General features: G+C 40.1%; 1 pseudogene across 1 annotated transcript; it reads right to left on the bottom strand.

Moving 5' to 3' along the window:
• Window positions 1-2,473: 2,473 nt before the first annotated feature.
• Window positions 2,474-17,245, bottom strand: LOC308520831 (PC4 and SFRS1-interacting protein-like; annotated as a pseudogene). The gene is made up of 2 exons: window positions 17,137-17,245; window positions 2,474-3,399 (listed from the first exon to the last, which is right to left on the bottom strand). The product of its transcript is annotated as a PC4 and SFRS1-interacting protein-like (transcript).
• Between the last annotated feature and the right edge of the window lie 712 nt (window positions 17,246-17,957).

Raw genomic sequence — 17,957 nt, 5'->3', positions numbered from 1 at the left:
TAAATATGTTAGAGATGTTTTCTTGCAGATGCTGAAAAAAATGTATGTCATAGTGGTTCAGAAAATAGGCCTCACTTCACACTTCCTAGTCATGTGACTTTTCCTTATCTTTGAACCTCTTCTATAAAACAGGGGCGATAATACTAGTATCACACTAGTGTTTCTTTTCTCATCAAAATTTTGAAATCAGTTGATATATAGATCATTTAAATCAGTGCTTGTCACATACCAGGCACTGGAATTCTAGCTATTATTTAATTCTAGGGGTCCAATGCATGAATTCATGCACCTTGAAAGGAACTGTGGGCCGTGAGTCTGTAGTGGGTACAAGGGCAGGTTTTGGCCCATCCTCCATGCCCCTTCCTGGCTCCTCCTGCCACAGCCTCTGGTCCCCTCCCTGCCAGCAGCCCTGCTCCCACCGCCGCTGCTCCCACATGATGATGGTTCCAGTCCTGCTCACATCCATTGATGGCATGAAGCCACTGGGGCTGACGCCAGCAGCAGATGCAAGTGGCATCTGCCCCAATTGGCCCTCAGGAGCAGGGGGAGGTGGAGAAGCCCTCAGGGGCAATCAGGGCCGGCAGTCACCATTCACACCTGCTGATGGTGCCAAGTGATCAGGGCAGGTGCCGGGCGCTGGCAGCAGGTGCGAGCGCCGGGTAGGACCATGGCGCACAGGAGCAAATAATTTTCGGTAACCATCAGAGGCTAACCCTGATGACAGCGACTGGTACCCCACCCTGACCTGGCACCCCGCTCACCTGCTCCACCATCCTGCTGTGGCCGATGCCCACCATGGTCTGCACTCTGCCACCTGCTGCTGACACCCACCATGTTCTGTGCGTACCCCCTGGTGGTTAGTGCACGTCATAGTGATCGGTTGTTCAGTTGTTCTGCCATTCGGTCTATTTGCATATTAGGGTTTTATATATATACTAGGGGCCCGGTGCACGAAATTCGTGCACTGGGTGTGTGTGGGGGGGAGTGTCCCTCAGCCCAGCCTGCCCCCTCTCACATACTGGGAGACCTCAGGCATTGACCCCCATCATCCTCCGATCGCCTGATCGGCCCCTTGCCCAGGCCTGACGCCTCCGCCAGAGGTGTCAGGCTTGGACAGGGGACCCCCATCTCCCCCCGATCACTGGCTCTGGCCCCAACCCAGGCCTGAGGCCTCTGGCCCAGGAATCATGCCTGGGCAGGGGACCCCCATCTCCCTCTGATCGCTTGCTCCACCCCCCGCCCAAGTCTGACGCCTCTGACCCAGGCTTCAGGCCTGTGCAAGGGGACCATCATATCCCCCCAACCCCCGGCTCCGCACCCTGCCCAGGCCTGATGCCTCGGCCAGAGGAGTTGACCCTCATCACCCTCCGATCACTAATCACCGGATCGGCCCCTTGACCAAGCCTGAGGCCTCCGGCAGAGGTGTCAGGCCTGGGCAGGGGACCCCCAGCTCCCCGCGGTTGCAGGCTCCGCCCCTGCCCAGGCCTAACGCCTCTGGCCTAGGCGTCCGGCCCAGGCAGCGGGGACCTGCAGTGGCAGCGGGGGGCACCGCGATTGTGGGCTTCGCTTTAGGCCCAGGCAAGGGACCCCTAGCTCCTAGGACTGCCAGCTTCGACCGTGCCCAGCTCCCATCGCTGGCTCCACCCCTACTTCCTGCTATCACTGGCCAGGGCGGCAAAGGCGCCTGATTCTCCAGCTCTTAGCTCACCCCTGGGTTTCAGATCACTGTCAGTGGCAGGGGGCTTCTTCCTGCTTTCCCTTTCGCCTCCCTGTATTGTGCCTACATATGCAAATTAGCCGCCATCTTGTTGGCAGTTAACTGCCAAACTTAGTTGGCAGTTAACTGCCAATCTTAGTTGGCAGTTAATTTGCATATAGCCCTGATTAGCCAATGAAAACGGTATCGCCACACGCCAATTACCATTTTTCTCTTTTATTAGTGTAGATATACTATAGAAACTTTATATTATTTCTAATATGTCTTCTATTATCCCCAATATAATGCTTAGCACATTGTCTGTCATCTATAATGATCGCCAGGTGATTATATAATGTTTATATATTAGAAAAAAGTTTAAACTATTCTTGACCTCAAGTGCAAACATATTTATAAGGCAAGGAGGCAGTGCCTTCCCCTTCTAGTCATGGGCCATATCCACTTTGGCAAGTTCAAGGCCTTTGATAAGCTTTTGTGGTCAGGAATCCAAAGCAAATACAACTGAGAGTGAGGTGGCGAAGTGGCTTGTTAAGATGTGTATTTGCACCTTATCCCCTTCCACCTGTGCCTATGCACAATGTATATCACAAAGTACACTAGAAAATCTAAAATATATGCTTTACAATTAAGCAATGTTTAATTACTTTTAAACAAAGATAGAGATATTTTCTCCCTCAAATCAAGTTTTAAATATCAAAACCTATGCTTATAAAAATTTAAAACTTTCAGCTACCTAAATATTGCAAATAAAATCCATTAAAAACTTCTCAAATGTTTTTTATATTCCAGATATGTCAACCTAGCATCCTTCAGAGATATTTCAGTCTCTCTCTTCACTGGATGACTTTTTCTGGCTGCTGGCGTTGTCTTTGCTTTCTTATGTTGTGGCTGATTACTGTCTTGAACCTCAGATCCTCCATTTAGAGTCTTTGAACCTGCTTGTTCCTTTCCTAGCTTTTTGTTTGGCCTTTTCTTCCCTTGATCTTTGGTTTTATTTGCTCCCTCATGCTGTCTTTGTTCGACAAGAGATTTATTCAGCACTTGTGTGATTATAGAATCTCCTACACCAACCAGAAACATGTTTTTAAACTTGTTAAACAACATTGCAGACTTTTCCATGATAATCTCACTCACTTTGGATCTCTGTATTTTTTTTCAGTGTGGTAATTATCTGTGTGTTTCTGAAACTTGTTGCATTGTGACCTGAAGTGAAGCAACATCCAAGGCCTCAGTACACCTGTTCATATCAAGATTATCAATTTTGAGTGATTTTTTAATTTCAGCATGTCTCCTTTGAAGTCAAGAACCCATTGATATTTCACACTTCTCCATTTTCTTAACTTCTGGCTTCTCTCCTTCATCTTTATTCCACTGCCCAGTTTCCATTTGCTCCTCTTGCTTGTGTTTTCTATCTGCTGTTTCTTTCTCATGTTGGCCTTTGGGCATATTTCTTCTCTGAGCAGTCTGAAAGTTTCTTCCACCTTTTCTCTTCACCTTGATCATCTCCTTCTTCAGAATCAGAGGTTGATGTAACCTCTGTTTTAAATAAATTTTTCCTTTTTGATTCAATTTCTTTCTTCCCCTCCTTTTTGTCTATCTTTTGGCTTATTTTTTTCCTTCTGGCCCTCTTCATCCTTTTTAAAGCTGTTTTATAGGTTGTTTTCCTCTTGCCCCTTTTCTTACTTTTGTATTTTTGTTGTTGTTGTTAATCCTCAGCCAAGGATATTTTTTCCATTGATGTTTAGAGAGAGTGGAAGGGAAGGGATAAGACAAAGAAACATCGATGTGAAAGAGAAACACTGATTGGTTGCCTCCTGCACATGCCCTGACTGGGCCTAGGGATCAAGCTTGCAACCAGGGTATGTGCCCTTGACCAGAATCAAACCTGAGACCCTTTAGTCCACAGGCTGATGCTCTAACCACTGGGTCAAACCAGCCAGGATAGTTTTGTTTTCTTTAGTTATATGTCACTCTATGAAGGGCAGGTATGTTTTATCGTTTTGGGAATGCCTCTTGGTTTTGGAATCTTGATTTCTGTAACTGCAGGTAGTCCTCTTTTAGGACTCACTTTTAGATTAACAGGTGCTATTGCTGTTGCCATTTCTCCTATTGCCTCGGTTTCTACTTGCTTTGGTGCCTTTCTGTAAAATCTATCTTAAATTACTATGTATTTCTTGAGTGCCAGATCCACAAAACCAAATACCTGCTACACATCACCAGATTTCCCATTTAGCATTAGAGCTAGCTGTTATTGAGCACTTGAAATGAGTACTTGTCAGGCGCTGTTCTAAGTGCTTTAGAAATATCTCATTTAATCCTTATTTTAGCACTCACTATAACCCTATGAGGTACTTTATTATCCTCACTTTAGAAAGAGGAAACTGAGACATAGATAATTTAAGTAGTTTTCTCAGGTTGTAAAGGTGTTAAGTGCTAGAGCTGGAATTTGGGGCCTCGGATAGTCTGACTTCAAAGCCGATCACTAATGGCAGTGTGCTGTTGCCTCACTTGCCTAACCTCTCAGGCTACTCAGAGCCGGAGCCATGCCCAAGCAGCAGTGTCCAGGACTCCTGAGGATACACTACTTTACAGATCCCCTATTACCTGCTGGGTGCTCAGTGTCAGTTCTTTGCAACCATTACCAGGGGCAGTTTGGCGATCTTATTCAAATATCAAACTCTCTGAGTCTAAAATGTTTCCCAAATCTCATGCAATTTTAGTTAGAGCCTACATCAGGAGGAAGATCTGGGTCAGATATGAATTACTGTTGCCTCCTAAAAGCCTCATGGTTATTGATAAATTCTGTTTATAGAATACTGTGGCTGTGATGTTGCCATGGTCACTTTCACTATGTTGCTACTAGGCCCTGAGGCAAAGTGGAAAAGCTGGAACTGAAAGCATCCCTTTTAGCATTTATAGAGTTTGACCTTCCAGGCTGTTTTCTCTATCTGGAATCCCTGGACTCATAGCTATCCAACACGCCCCTTCTGATTCTTCCCTTACAGCTATCACTTAAAATATGGACAATAAGAATTATAGCTATAATATCTTAATTATCTATGAGGAGCCAAGTAGTATAGTGTCCATTTAATCTTTTCCACAATTCTGTAAGAAAGTATTATCACTGCCATTTTATACATGAGAAACTTAGGCTTAGAGAGGCAAACTAATTTGCCCAAGCTCTAATTTGCTTCTTCAGATCACCTTGAGCAGGGCTGAAGAAAGGGGAGGAGAGAACCACGCTCAGGAAGAGGCCAACTCAAATTCCTTCTCCAATCCCCAAGGAAGCAGATTTTGCCTTTCCTGCCTCTGGTATTGCCTCACACTTGGGCACAATGGACTTTAATAATAATACTAATATTATTTCATTACATATGTATAACTCTTCTTTTTCACTTCCTCAGCTCTCATTTCATTTTTTTTCCTGTATTGATTAAGGTATTACAAATGTGTCCTTATCCCTCCATTGTCCCCCCATTTCCCCACTCATGCCCTCCCCCCCGGTGTCTGTATCCATTGGTTATGCTTATATGCATGCATACAAGTCTTTTGGTTGATCTCTCCCCCTTAGCCCCACCCTCCCCTTTACACGTTACCAAGTACTTCTGCATAAAAGAGTTCTCCATAAATGTGGAAGGGTAGATCCTCTCCCCTTTATCCTCCAATTTCTTTCTGGGCAGAGCTAGATTTTCTGTGAAGCTCAGAAGTTTAAATCTTCAGGGACTCTCATTTACTTAGGCATAGGCTTTTGTAAGATTTAAAAAACATTTTAGCCCTAGCTGGTTTGGCTCAGCATCGGCCTGCAGACTGAAGGGTCCCGGGTTCGATTCCGGTCAAGGGCACACGCATGGGTTGCAGGCTCGATCCCCAGTACGGGGTGTGCAGGAGGTAGCTGATCAATGATACTCTCTTATCATTGATGTTTCCATCTCTCTCTCCCTCTCCTTCTTCTCTGAAATCAATAAAAATGTATTTTATGCCCTAATCGGTTTGGCTCAATGGATAGAGCGTCCGCCTGCGGACTGAAGGGTCCCAGGTTCGATTCCGGCCAAAGGCATGTACCTTAGTTGCGGGCACATACCCAGTAGGGAGTGTGCAGGAGGCAGCTGATCGATGTTTCTCTCTCATCAATGTTTCTAATTCTCTATCCCTCTCTCTTCTTCTCTGTAAAAAATCAATAAAATATATATTTTTTAAAAAAGAAATTCTCTTCTATTAGGAAATACAGGAGAAAACAATCAGAATATGCAACCAAAAAAAAAAAAAAAACCAGTAGGAGAAAAAAACAGTACAAGGTATGTCAGGAAGGCAATTAAAAACATGGATAGTATAGTGGTATTTGTCAGTTTATTAAATATATTCTTAGTGGTGATTTCTTAACTTATTCTAATTAAATATTCACTTATATCTATTATTTTGCATTCTTTCTATTAAAGATGGCCCCTATAATTGCAAGCTTCAGATCTCGCAGATCCTATAATTGCCTCAGCCACTACAGCATTCAAAAATGCAGTAACTAACCATACCCTTCAGTGAATGGTTGATGGCAGGAGAGGTGGGCTTGCAGGGGAGTAGTTTTGGAACCGAACTGGGACATAGGCTCTCGGCTGTGGTGTGAGAGATCTGGTCCCACATGTTGCTTGGCTCCGTGTCAGACTCACATGATCCGCTTTTTTCTCAGTAAGGTCAGTCTAATAATCAGGCAGCTGTCACATCACTGCAGGGCAGTAAAGCCTTCCCCAACCTGCTACCACATCTCTCCTCCACCTCCATGGAAACTAAAATGTCAGAGGTAGAGACACATTTCTTTGAGTTTGGAAAGCTATCCAGTTTTCAATAAATCATTATTATTTTGTTTGGTTTTTGTTTGTTTGTTTGTTTTTCCCAAGAAATTATTAAAAGCAAACATTCTTACAAGCAATCTTATCGTAAATACGTATTAAGTATACCTTAGTCCTGAGGCTTAGGAGAGGTTGATGAAGATGAGAATGATGACCTAACAATTCTGAACATCCACTATGTATTAGGCCATATGTTGTACCTGATATTTTGCATGGTCTCAGTTTATCCTCCAACAGAGGAGGAAATTGATGCTTAAAGGGGCCACAACACAGCTCTTGGCTGAACAACATTTCACAGAGATTAGGACACAAAAAGAGTTAAATAACAAATTAGGAGACAAGGGCTTTAAAAATTTCAGGCATTTCACAATCATGCCTTGGGCCAGCCCTACACTTTACTGTTTTCCCTAACTCTAGTAAAATGCTGATTATTACTTCTCCTAATCACACAAAGTAGAATATACTCTACATTATGTAGGATATAAAAATATAACCTGTGGGCAATGAAAGTATGTTCACCCAGCATGAGGAACATAATTGGGATTAAAAGCCAAATGACACCAGGATTTCAACAAAAATCAATTACCAAGGGTGAAAGGATTTTTCAGATAACTGGAACCAGACAGTTAAACATTAACTTTCAATGGTTTGAAGTGTTTAGGTTTTGCAATGGTGTGGTTTGGAAGCTCTCCAGCACACAAAAAAAGCTATTTTCTTTTTAGAGGAGAGCTCTCTGCAATATTTTCTTTGCTGAAATAATGTGATCTTTAATAAGGTATTACATGACCCAAACTTATAAATGGACCCATTATTTTAGTTGACCTCATTCTTACTAGGTTTTTATAAGTCGACAATGAACTATCAACAGCTTCCTGATAATTAATCCTACTTACCCAAAGAACTATTGGTCTGTTAGACTTATCTGTGCTAAGAGGAAGCTTTTATTGTACCAGACTTTTTCTCGTTGAATAAAACCACACTAAAGTTCTGCAGAAAGGTCCAACATTGTGAGGTTTGAGAATGAAGAAACAGATTGAAAATTATGATGCTCCCCCCCAATCCCCCTGCCCTGTGTTCAGCTTTATGCTTGCTGAACATCTTTGGTTCATCCAGCAGCACAAGAATGGCTTTTACAGTAGTCAGCAGCACAGCTAGTCAGGTCAGGAGTGGCTCTCTGGGTGGCTTTATCAAAATGTATGGACATTTAGCATATGCAGTTAGTTACTTGGGTGGTCTGTTTTGAGAAACAATGGGTGAAGCATCTCACATAGCAACCAAAGTAGCTGATATTGGAAGTTAATTTTCTACAATTAGAGACTCATTTGTTTGACTCTGAAAATCTTTAAGAGTTTACTATTAAAATACAATTGCAGCCTTTGGTTGCCACCTACCCCAAAGCAAGACAAGTATCTGATGGTAGGAGGGGAAAGGCATGCTTATACAACTGATGCAATGGATTCTAGGAGGAAGAAAGATGATGAATACTAAATTTGTTTTCTTTAAATGGCAGAGGGAGTAGGGAATTACTGCTGGTCTCATCTAGCAATTTGTAAATGGGTTGTTTGAACATATGGATCTTAACATTTTCAGAGATTGTGGGTGTGTGCATATGTGTGTGTAAAATGAAAAGGTGTATTATTAGAGTCTGCCTCTCATCAGCAGAGCATAAAGTTCCTCAGGTAATGGTGTAATTTATAATTAAAGAGTTTCTGCATCTGCTAATTGCCCAGCACATCTATCCTTTTATTTTCCAAGACAAGTTTTAAATTTCAGTGATGATTTATTATAAATCTACTTCTCATCAGGTTAGAGACTTATCCCAAATAACAGTTTAAATTTAAGCTGCTCAAGCAGATATGGATAGAGAGATTAAGATAACCTTCCCTAAGGGAGGTCATTATATCCTATATTAGACAAAATAAAACATAAACATGACATTTGACCTGAGGTACTATAATTTTCATTACTCATTGTGGTGATGATGCAAGTTTTTGACCAGTTAGTTGATGGTGGTGAATTTATACTTTAAATGGCACAAAGATCAGATTACATTGTGAAAAAGTTCAGCAAAGCTAGACTTGTTACCTCAGAAGACCAAGGGACATTCCCTTTCAGAAGGAATGGAGATTTAATAGACACTGAGTTCAGTATTTCCTCCCCTGAACGCAACTTTTTTGTAGATATTCTACGCTTGCTTATAAACTCCCCTAGAGAATATCAATGATCCAGAAAAGAAATGCTTAGCCAAAAGTTGAGAGAAATACCTACTGGTGACCATCAGGTTATGTTCCAATTTTTTATGTACCCTTAAAAAACTGGCTGGTTATCTGTAATTTTCCTCTATTATTAATGACACAATCTTCTTATATTTATACTCTGCATAGGTTATTATAAATAATTCTTAAAGAATAAGCGGGGTATAAATATAGGGATATAATACTTGAAATAAAATATACCACAGAACTCTGTCTCACCTCCCTTTATGTCCTTTCCAAGATGACCTCTTTCATCTTCAAGTATTTAAAGATACTTTTATGTGGATGAAATCCTTCTTCTTTCTGCCTCCACTCACCACTTTAGTGGTTTCTATGACCACTATGCTTAGTGATAAATCCACTTCACACTGCAATCTAGTATTTGCACATCTACATTTTTATGCATAAAAAAACTGAAAGCAAATGTCATGAAACTATACGATGGCCTCTGAAATTTTCTAGTGTACATAATTCTATTTCACTAATATTGGTCACATAACCAAAATGATTGTGTGACCCTAATGGGTTCTGACCCACAGTTTGAAAAACAGTAGTCTAAGCCAGCATCATTATATGCCCAGATATCTGCAAAAGCTTATTAACTGGTTTCCCTTTTTCTATTTTTCCCCTTTTGATTCCCTATTCTAGATAGCAGCAAGAAAGACTCAAAAATAAATCAGATAATGTCATTCCTCTGCTTAAAGCCTTCTGTGGCTTCTTGCAATTACAATAAAATCCTCACAAGTCCTACATGATCTAACACTTGACTTCTCTGCAGCCTAGTCTTATGCCCTCTCTCCCTTCCTCAATATACTCTGGCCCCTTGGAACTTGTTTCAGTTCCTCCAGGACACCAGATTCTTGCCTGTCTGGGTACAAGCTGTTCCCTTTTCCAGGAACACTCTTTCCCCAACTTCTTTTGCTCTTGGCTAAATTATTTTCTCTACAGAGAGGCTTTTCTTGACTATCCTAGTGGAAGTAAGATCATCCCTATTTATTTTCTATCTCAGTCTATTGTTTGAACATTTACAACATTTGGAAAAATGAGGGAGAAAACATGGCAGCTAGAAAACTTTGATCAAGTAACAGGCAGGATGGGGTAGTGGGAGGAAGACCTAGAGCAGAAAATTTCAGTTTTGAGGTCTGGGTCATACACATCTTAAGATCAAGAACTTGGACTTTAGAAGTGACTTCATTTGAGGTGTCTTGCTTGTAATTACTGCCTTTTAATTTTTGTATTTTTGTTTGGTATTGAGTCACATTAATTTTGAAAATGCTATTTCACTACAAAGAATGAAGGAATAGAAAGGTATAGTTACACATAGGCCAACAATCTAAAGACAGACTATCCGGTCTCAGAATTTAGTGTTGGCAGAGGTAATCAAAGTGATGGACCCTACAGAAAGGCAGTACTCAGGTGAAAGGGTCAGAGGCTGCTAGGTCAGCTCTTGCCAGCTGAGGGTTCTCTGTAAGATCTCTTCTTGACTCAGAACTTATTTAGAGGGTTTTTTTTGTGGTGTCTTAATTAGAAAAATATTTCAATCCTATACTATCCCTTTTCTAACTTCAGAGATCTTTCCTGTCATGGAAATCATGGATAACTTGCCAGCTTTGTACACAGACAGTCCTGCTGAAGGGCACTGTACGCTTCTTTGTCCTAGAGACTAAAAGTCCCTATTTCTGTTCCAGCAGTTCCAGATTTACACATGTTTGTACATGCTGTCAGTCCTCACTAGTAGTCGGCTGGAGGAAGGAGATGCAGAACACACCTGTGTTTGAGTTCAGGTGGGACTTGAAATCAGCTAAATTTGCCTGAGTCTCAAGGTAGATGACCCGAGGGAGGAGTCCCTGAAGCCTGAGATTGGGAGCATCATTTGAACTGTCAGGGGATCTGATGCTTAGGAGGAGCACAACCTGGTTTCTGGCCCTTCCCTCTTGCCATTGCTGTCTTCTCCTCCTAAGCATTAGGGTCCACACCAGCTCCTGCAGAAGAGTTAGCTTACAAAGAGTCAGGCTTGCTCTATAATATATGTACTTGTATTTTCTCATTTAATATTGCCCAGTATGCTCTCCCAGCCTGGCCCTTTATCACAATATTATATTTATTTCTTCTCAGCTCAGCCTAGGGGACCAGTACTGTGGGTATGTTGGTTCCCATCTTTCCTATCCCCTATAATTTCTCAGTGAAGATTTGTGTTAACTATTTACCATTTTCTCCCCACTAAGGCTTAACCTTGAAGAGTGGCTACTATGGCCACATCTAATGAAGTACGGATGCTTTTAAAGGGACTAATTGTTCTAAATTCTCATAGGAAGACTCCATGTCAAAACTAATCCTATATAATAAGAGAGGAATATGCTAATTATCCATTACTCTGTAATGCCATGACCAATTTACAAGTGGTGGAGAGCTACAGGAGGGCAGGGCAGTGAGCTATGAGCAGCAGAGAGCTACCAGCGGTGGTGGGCGGGTGGCCAGCTGAGGCAAACGGCAGCAAGCTACTCACACATGGATTCGTGCACAGGGCTACTAGTATATATTATTTCAATCCATCCCTAGGATTTCTACATCCAACCTTCAAACTCATGATTTAGTTACTTCATTTTAGAATAATACACTCAGCTGTTTCCATGTCAGTTACTGACTTTTCTCAAGCAATGAATAATAAGGAAGATATGGCATCAACGAAGGTGGCCTTGCCATAAGGTCAAAGGAACATGAATAGCTGATCTCTAGCATGTATGAACCTTTGGAGCAAATCCAGTTTCTTCCTAGGGCCTAATTGCCTTGAATTACAATTTATTAAAAACAAAATGAACCTCAAATAGCTGCAGCAATCCTGAGAAAGAAAAACAAATTAGGAAGGATCTCAACACCAGATATCAAGCTGTATTACAAAACCACTGTGCTCAAAACTGCCTGGTATTGGCACAAGAACAGACATATGGACCAATGGAATAGAATAGAGAACCCAGAAATTGACCCAAACCACTATGCTCAACTAATATTTGACAAAGGAGGCAAGAGCATACAATGGAATCAAGACAGTCTCTTAATAAATGGTGTTGGGAAAATTGGACAGATACATGCAAAAAAATGAAACTAGACCACCAACTTATACCATACACAAAAATAAACTCAAAATGGATAAAAGACTTAAACATAAGATAGGAAACCATAAAAATCTTAGAGGAATCCACAGGCAGCAAAATCTCAGACATATGCCGAAGCAATATCTTCACCGATATAGCTCCTGGGGCAATGGAAACTAAAGAGAAAATAAGCAAATGGGACTACATCAAAATAAAAAGCTTCTGCACAGCAAAAGAAACCATCAACAAAACAACAAGAAAGCCCACTGCATGGGAGAACATTTTTGCCAATGTTATCACCGATAAGGGTTTAATCTCCAACATTTACAGGGAACTCATACAACTTAACAAAAGGAAGATAAACAACCCAATCAAAAAAATGAGCAATTGACCTAAATACTTTTTGAAAGAGGACATAATGAAGGCCAAGAGACATAAGAAAACATGCTCAAAGTCACTAATCATCTGAGATATGCAAATCAAAACAACAATGAGGTACCATCTCACACCTGTCAGAATGGCTATCATCAACAAATCAACAAATGACAAGTGCTGTCGAGGATGCGGAGAAAAAGGAACCCTCATGCACTGCTGGTGGGAATGCAGACTGGTGCAGCCACTGTGGAGAACAGTATGGAGTTTCCTCAAAAAACTAAAAATGGAACTCCCATTTGACCCAGTCATCCCACTTCTAGGACTATATCCTAAGAAACTAGAAACACCAATCAGAAAGGATATATGCACCCCCTATGTTCATAGCAACACAATTTACCATAGCTAAGATTTGGAAACAGCCTAAGTACCCATTAGCAGATGAGTGGATTAAAAAACTGTGGTACATTTACACAATGGAATACTAAGCTGCTAAAAAAAGAAAGGAACTCCTACCATTTGCAACAGCATGGATGGACCTGGAGAGCGTTATCCTAAGCAGAATAAGTTAGTCAGAGAAAGATAAATATCACATGATCTCAGTCATTTGTGGAATATAATGAACAACATAAACTGATGAACAAAAACAGAGACAGAAAAGCATCAGTCAGACTGTCAAACCTCAGAAGGAAGGTAGGGGAGGGTGCAGGTAAGGGGAGAGATCAACCAAAGGACTTGTATGCATGCATATAAGCATAACCAATGCAAAAAAGCAGACACCAGGGGTGTGAGGGCATGAGCGGGGGGGAGGGGACAAGGGGGGAAATGACACATATGTAATACCTTAATCAATAAAGAAAAAAAAAGAATACAAGAAGCATGTCAATATAATCTTAATTAAAATTGGTGATAAAAAATAAAGAGAAATGGGCATGGGAAACTTTTTTAAAAATATATATATTTCTTTATTGATTTCAGAGAGGAAGGAAGAGGGAGCGAGAGATAGAAACATCAATGCTGAGAGAGAATCACTGATTGGCTGTCTCCTGCACGCCCCCCACTGGGGATCGAGCCCGCAACCCAAGCATGTGCCCTTGGCCGGAATCGAACCCAGGACCCTTCAGTCCGCAGGCCGATGCTCTACCCATTGAGCCAAACAGGACAGGGCAAAACTTTTACAATTAGGGTGTCAAAATTATGTATCCTAATCTGTTTTCCATAGTCAAAGTGAAACAATAAATTTATTACCTTAAAAAAAAAAAGAACAGGTCATTAAAAACAATGAACTGGCTGTTTTTGGCCTAGGGTTTAAGCTATTACCTAAATCCTGATTTAAAATGGTTTTGTGAGGCTTTCCTTTCTTCCCTTCCTCCTCTCCTCTCCTCTCCTCTCCTCTCCTCTCCTCTCCTCTCCTCTCCTCTCCTCTCCTCTCCTCCCCTCCCCTCCCCCCTCCCCTCCCCTCCCCTCCCCCCTCCTCCCCCCTCCCCTCCCCTCCCCTCCCCCCTCCCCTCCCCTCCCCTCCCCTCCCCCCTCCCCTCCCCTCCCCTCCCCTCCCCCCTCCCCTCCCCTCCCCTCCCCTCCCCTCCCTTCTCTTCTCCTCTCCTCCTCTCCTTTTCCTCCCTCCCTCCCTCCCTCCCTTCCTTCCTTCTTTCTTGTAATATCTTATTCTGGAATAATGTAACAAATAAGGAATATAGGAAACCACTGGGAATTCACCAGCATTTATGGAATTGTAAGGACGATCCATGGACAATGAGAACAATAACAATAAAACAGATTTCAACTGGTAAGAAACAGCATGTCATTGCCTGCAAGGGATGGCCAAGTGAGAAATTTGATTGTTTCATATGTTTCGATAATGCAATGTAACACAGATGCTGGACCAACTTATGCTATAATAATATCATATTTGATATTTTCTACTTAATTGTAATCAAAGTTCAATTTCTTAGTGCAATTAAATATAATAAAATATATTTTAGGCATTTATTAGCCAAACTGATTAAAGAAAACAAAGTGGCATCATCCCCAAATGAAAGAAAACTGGACTAAGGCCAAAGATGAAAGGAACCATATGGATAGATAAGACATCACAGCAAGAGACTTAAAGCTGAGGACCCCTGTGTTTAAAAAGCCTACAATGCTCTTCAGGGAGACACTACGCTGTCTACTGGCTTTGGGAAAATAACTTCTATTTCAATTTTATAAAACCAATATTTATGGTCAGTGCTGCCAACTAGGTGTGCAAAAGCCTTTTAATTTTAAGTGGAAGGGTATAGTGTTATCTCTGAGACTTTGTGAATGTTGAATCAAATTCCCTATAGTTCATTTCTGTTATAACTTAACATAAGAAATGTTACTGTCTAAGAGGAATAAACTGAAGATGGAATCATAATTCTGTATGGTGGATGGATGACAACCATACAGCTTAGATATTTGAAGAACTAAGCAGATTTAAAATATACAGTCCCTTTGTCCTCATAACCATATTAGTATTTTTAAACCACATATTTTGATTTTTTGAGATATACAGTCATAATACCTAAATATTCTAAAAACATAAGAACAAAAGCTTTAGTCAAAATGCTTAACACTATAGAATTTGAGTAATAACATCCTAATAAAAGTAAACGGTATATTTTTTATTTTATACCCATGCATGAAATCACAATTTGAAATCTAAAACTGATTATTCTTCATACATTACTTGATTTAAAAAACAGAACAGTGATGGAAGCTTCTAAAGTATTCCAAGAAGCATTGAAAAATAAATAAAACAAAGAAAAGTTAAATCTGAACAAAATCCCATTAATCACATATAAGTGGGGTTTCAGAAAAATAAGTCAGTAAATGCCATAAAATTGGAAACTGCTTTATATTAGCATTGAGTATATTTCTTAAAACTTTAAAATTAACCATATTCCAACTGAAAATGTTATCTTCCTAGATAGAGAAGTTTTACTACAGACACACAGATCATATTTAGACTATTTAATCTAGATTTTTTGCCAGGTGATTTTTAAGTAATCATTGTGATCAGACCTAAAGGATTTACAAAAGCTAGCTTAACAGTGGATGATAGCACTAGATTGATTTAATAGCCATTTATCTGTGTTAATAAACAAAAAATGAGGCTCTGGCCAAGTAGCTCAGTTAGTTAGAGCGTCGTCCCAACATGCCAAGGTTGTGGGTTCAATCCCTGATTAGGTCAGGGCATATACAAGAAACAACCAATGAATGCATAAATAAGTGGAATAGCAAATCGATGTTTCTATCTCTCTCTCTTTTTCTCTTTCTTCCCTTTCTCTCTCTCTCACTAAAATCAATCAATAAAAGAAATTCTAAAAATATAAATAGGAAATGAAAAAGGATGTGAGAAAGAACAAGTATCTAGGCAAAAAAATTAGGGGAGATATAAGCACATGTGTACACACATAGTCTCACCTCCCACTGAGACTGCATTCAATGCCCCCAAATCTTCTGCCAATCACAGATATGGGTGTAGTAACACCCCTATCAACCCATAACATTTGAATTTGAGGGGAGCTGAAGGCTCAGGCTACCCACTTTTTAAAAAAACTTTTATTTACTTATTAATTTTATTTCTTAATTTATTGGGGTGACATTGGTCAACATGAACACATAGGTTTCAGGTGTAGGTTTCCCTGTTTCAAGATCTGTTTATTGTACCATGTGCCCACCACCCTACCTACTTTTTAGTGCAACATAAAGCACCATTTGTAAAGCCTCTGGCTAATTTGGTCAATACAGGCACTTAAAATCGATAATGCAAGTTCCAGAGTAAATGTTTTTTATCAAATTGGTCTTTAATTAAATTTAGAAGATAACTGAAATGTCCATTTTGCTCTTTTTTTTAAAAAAAGAACTTTAACCAGACATCTGGCTGTTTAATATCATGTAGATAAAATATCTAAATAATTAGCTTGTTTTTCAAATTTTTAATCAAAATGTTTGCTATCTTTAGATGTAAAATGGATTAAGGATTAGTCATGATATCTCATTTTCTGTGACTTACAAAGTGTGACTCAAAATAATGACCTATCCAATACGCAAAGGGTAATTACTTTTATGCCAGATATATTTTAACCCCTAGTGTGCCGGGGAGCACGATAGCGCTCCTCCTGTCTTTCGCCAAAAGTGCCGGGAGCGCTATCACACTCCTCCTGCAGTGTCACTATTAGATGCTAGTAGTTCACTCTTTATTGACAGATGGCACCTAAGTGCAGATTACTTATAACTCCGAATGTTTGTAGTTCTAAAATTGACCACTGGCATTTATCTGCCTAATTTTTTTTGTGTGCATTCAAAGAATATACTAAATATTTTAGATTTTTATCAAAATCTTATTAAAAGTTAAACAATATCTTCATTCATGTATTCAAAGTCAACATTAATTTTATTTTAATATTATATGTTTTGTTCAAAATTTTTTTCTACTAGTATTTTATAATACAATCAGCAAACAATATATGTCAAAGATGAAAACAAATGTAGTAAAGGTTTCCTTAAGTTTTTGAATATGTAACTTCATTTACTTGTGGTTCATAATTTTTTTCCTAAACTGTTGTAAAATCAGCAAAAATGCCTTGGCAATGTTAGCATAGTTCCTAGGATATTGGTTGGCACTCAAAGGGTTAAAGTCATCTCTTCACTTGGTCTAGAGTTACATAAAATACAACAAACACATTGTAATGTTCTACATAAATATAATATTCAGTTATGATAAAATATAAAGTAAAATATAATGACTATCCTTGACTTTATCTTGTTAGGATTACTGTTTTTATCTGTTGAATAACGAATTACAAAATAAATGCACTATTCTGAAATGGACTCACCTTGCAGGTGTCTCCCATGTCCAGGAGTGTTCAAGCTGCCTGTGTCACGTCTGAGTATACTGGCTTCCTCAACAGCCCTGTAAAGCACATCAATTACATTCCAAGTCATGTTAGTAATAGAGTGGAAGTTTAACAAGTTACAAGTGCTTTCAAGAAGCATTTATTTTTTAAGACCAGCAAAGCCATGTATTCCTGGTCAGTGGAAGGATGTTAACTTATCGCTCACACAGGACTCACATTAAGTAGATGGAATGGGATGTGGTTGCCAAATTAATGTCAGTGAAGAAAACAAATACCCTCAGAATTTTAATAAACACTAGGGAGAGGTTTGAGGCAAAGAATCATAGGCACCATTTTCCCCCCTTTTAACATTCCAACCTGGCTTTCTGCTAAGAAAGATTAAGAGGATCACTTCTTTTATGCTAAACAATTACTCACTTCATTGACTAATCACAAATTTCAAAACCTGAAGAGTTCTTCTATTGCCCTTTAGAGATATCTAATTTGCCTAAACTGTGGCTATTTAATCATGTGTTAGCCCAAACTCCCTTTTAATACCTAGTACCTCTGTTGGAGTTGTGGCTTATTAGAAATCAATCTTCTCAAGTTCAAATATCAAACCTTTTTAAAAAGATTTTTTATTGTTTTCAGAGAGTAAGGGAGAGGGAGAGATAGAAACATCAATGATGAGAGAGAATCATTGATCAGCTGCCACCTGCAAGTCCCCCACTGGGGATTGAGCCCACAACCAGGGTGTGTGCCCCAACCAGGAATCGAACCATGACCTCCTGGTTCATAGGTGGATGCTCAACCACTGAGCA

The sequence above is a fragment of the Myotis nattereri genome, assembly GCF_964212035.1.
Source record: "Myotis nattereri genome assembly, chromosome: 6".
Classification (NCBI taxonomy): Eukaryota; Metazoa; Chordata; class Mammalia; order Chiroptera; family Vespertilionidae; genus Myotis; species Myotis nattereri.
Note: the sequence above shows the minus strand (reverse complement) of the source record. Positions and strands in the feature narration are given on the sequence as shown.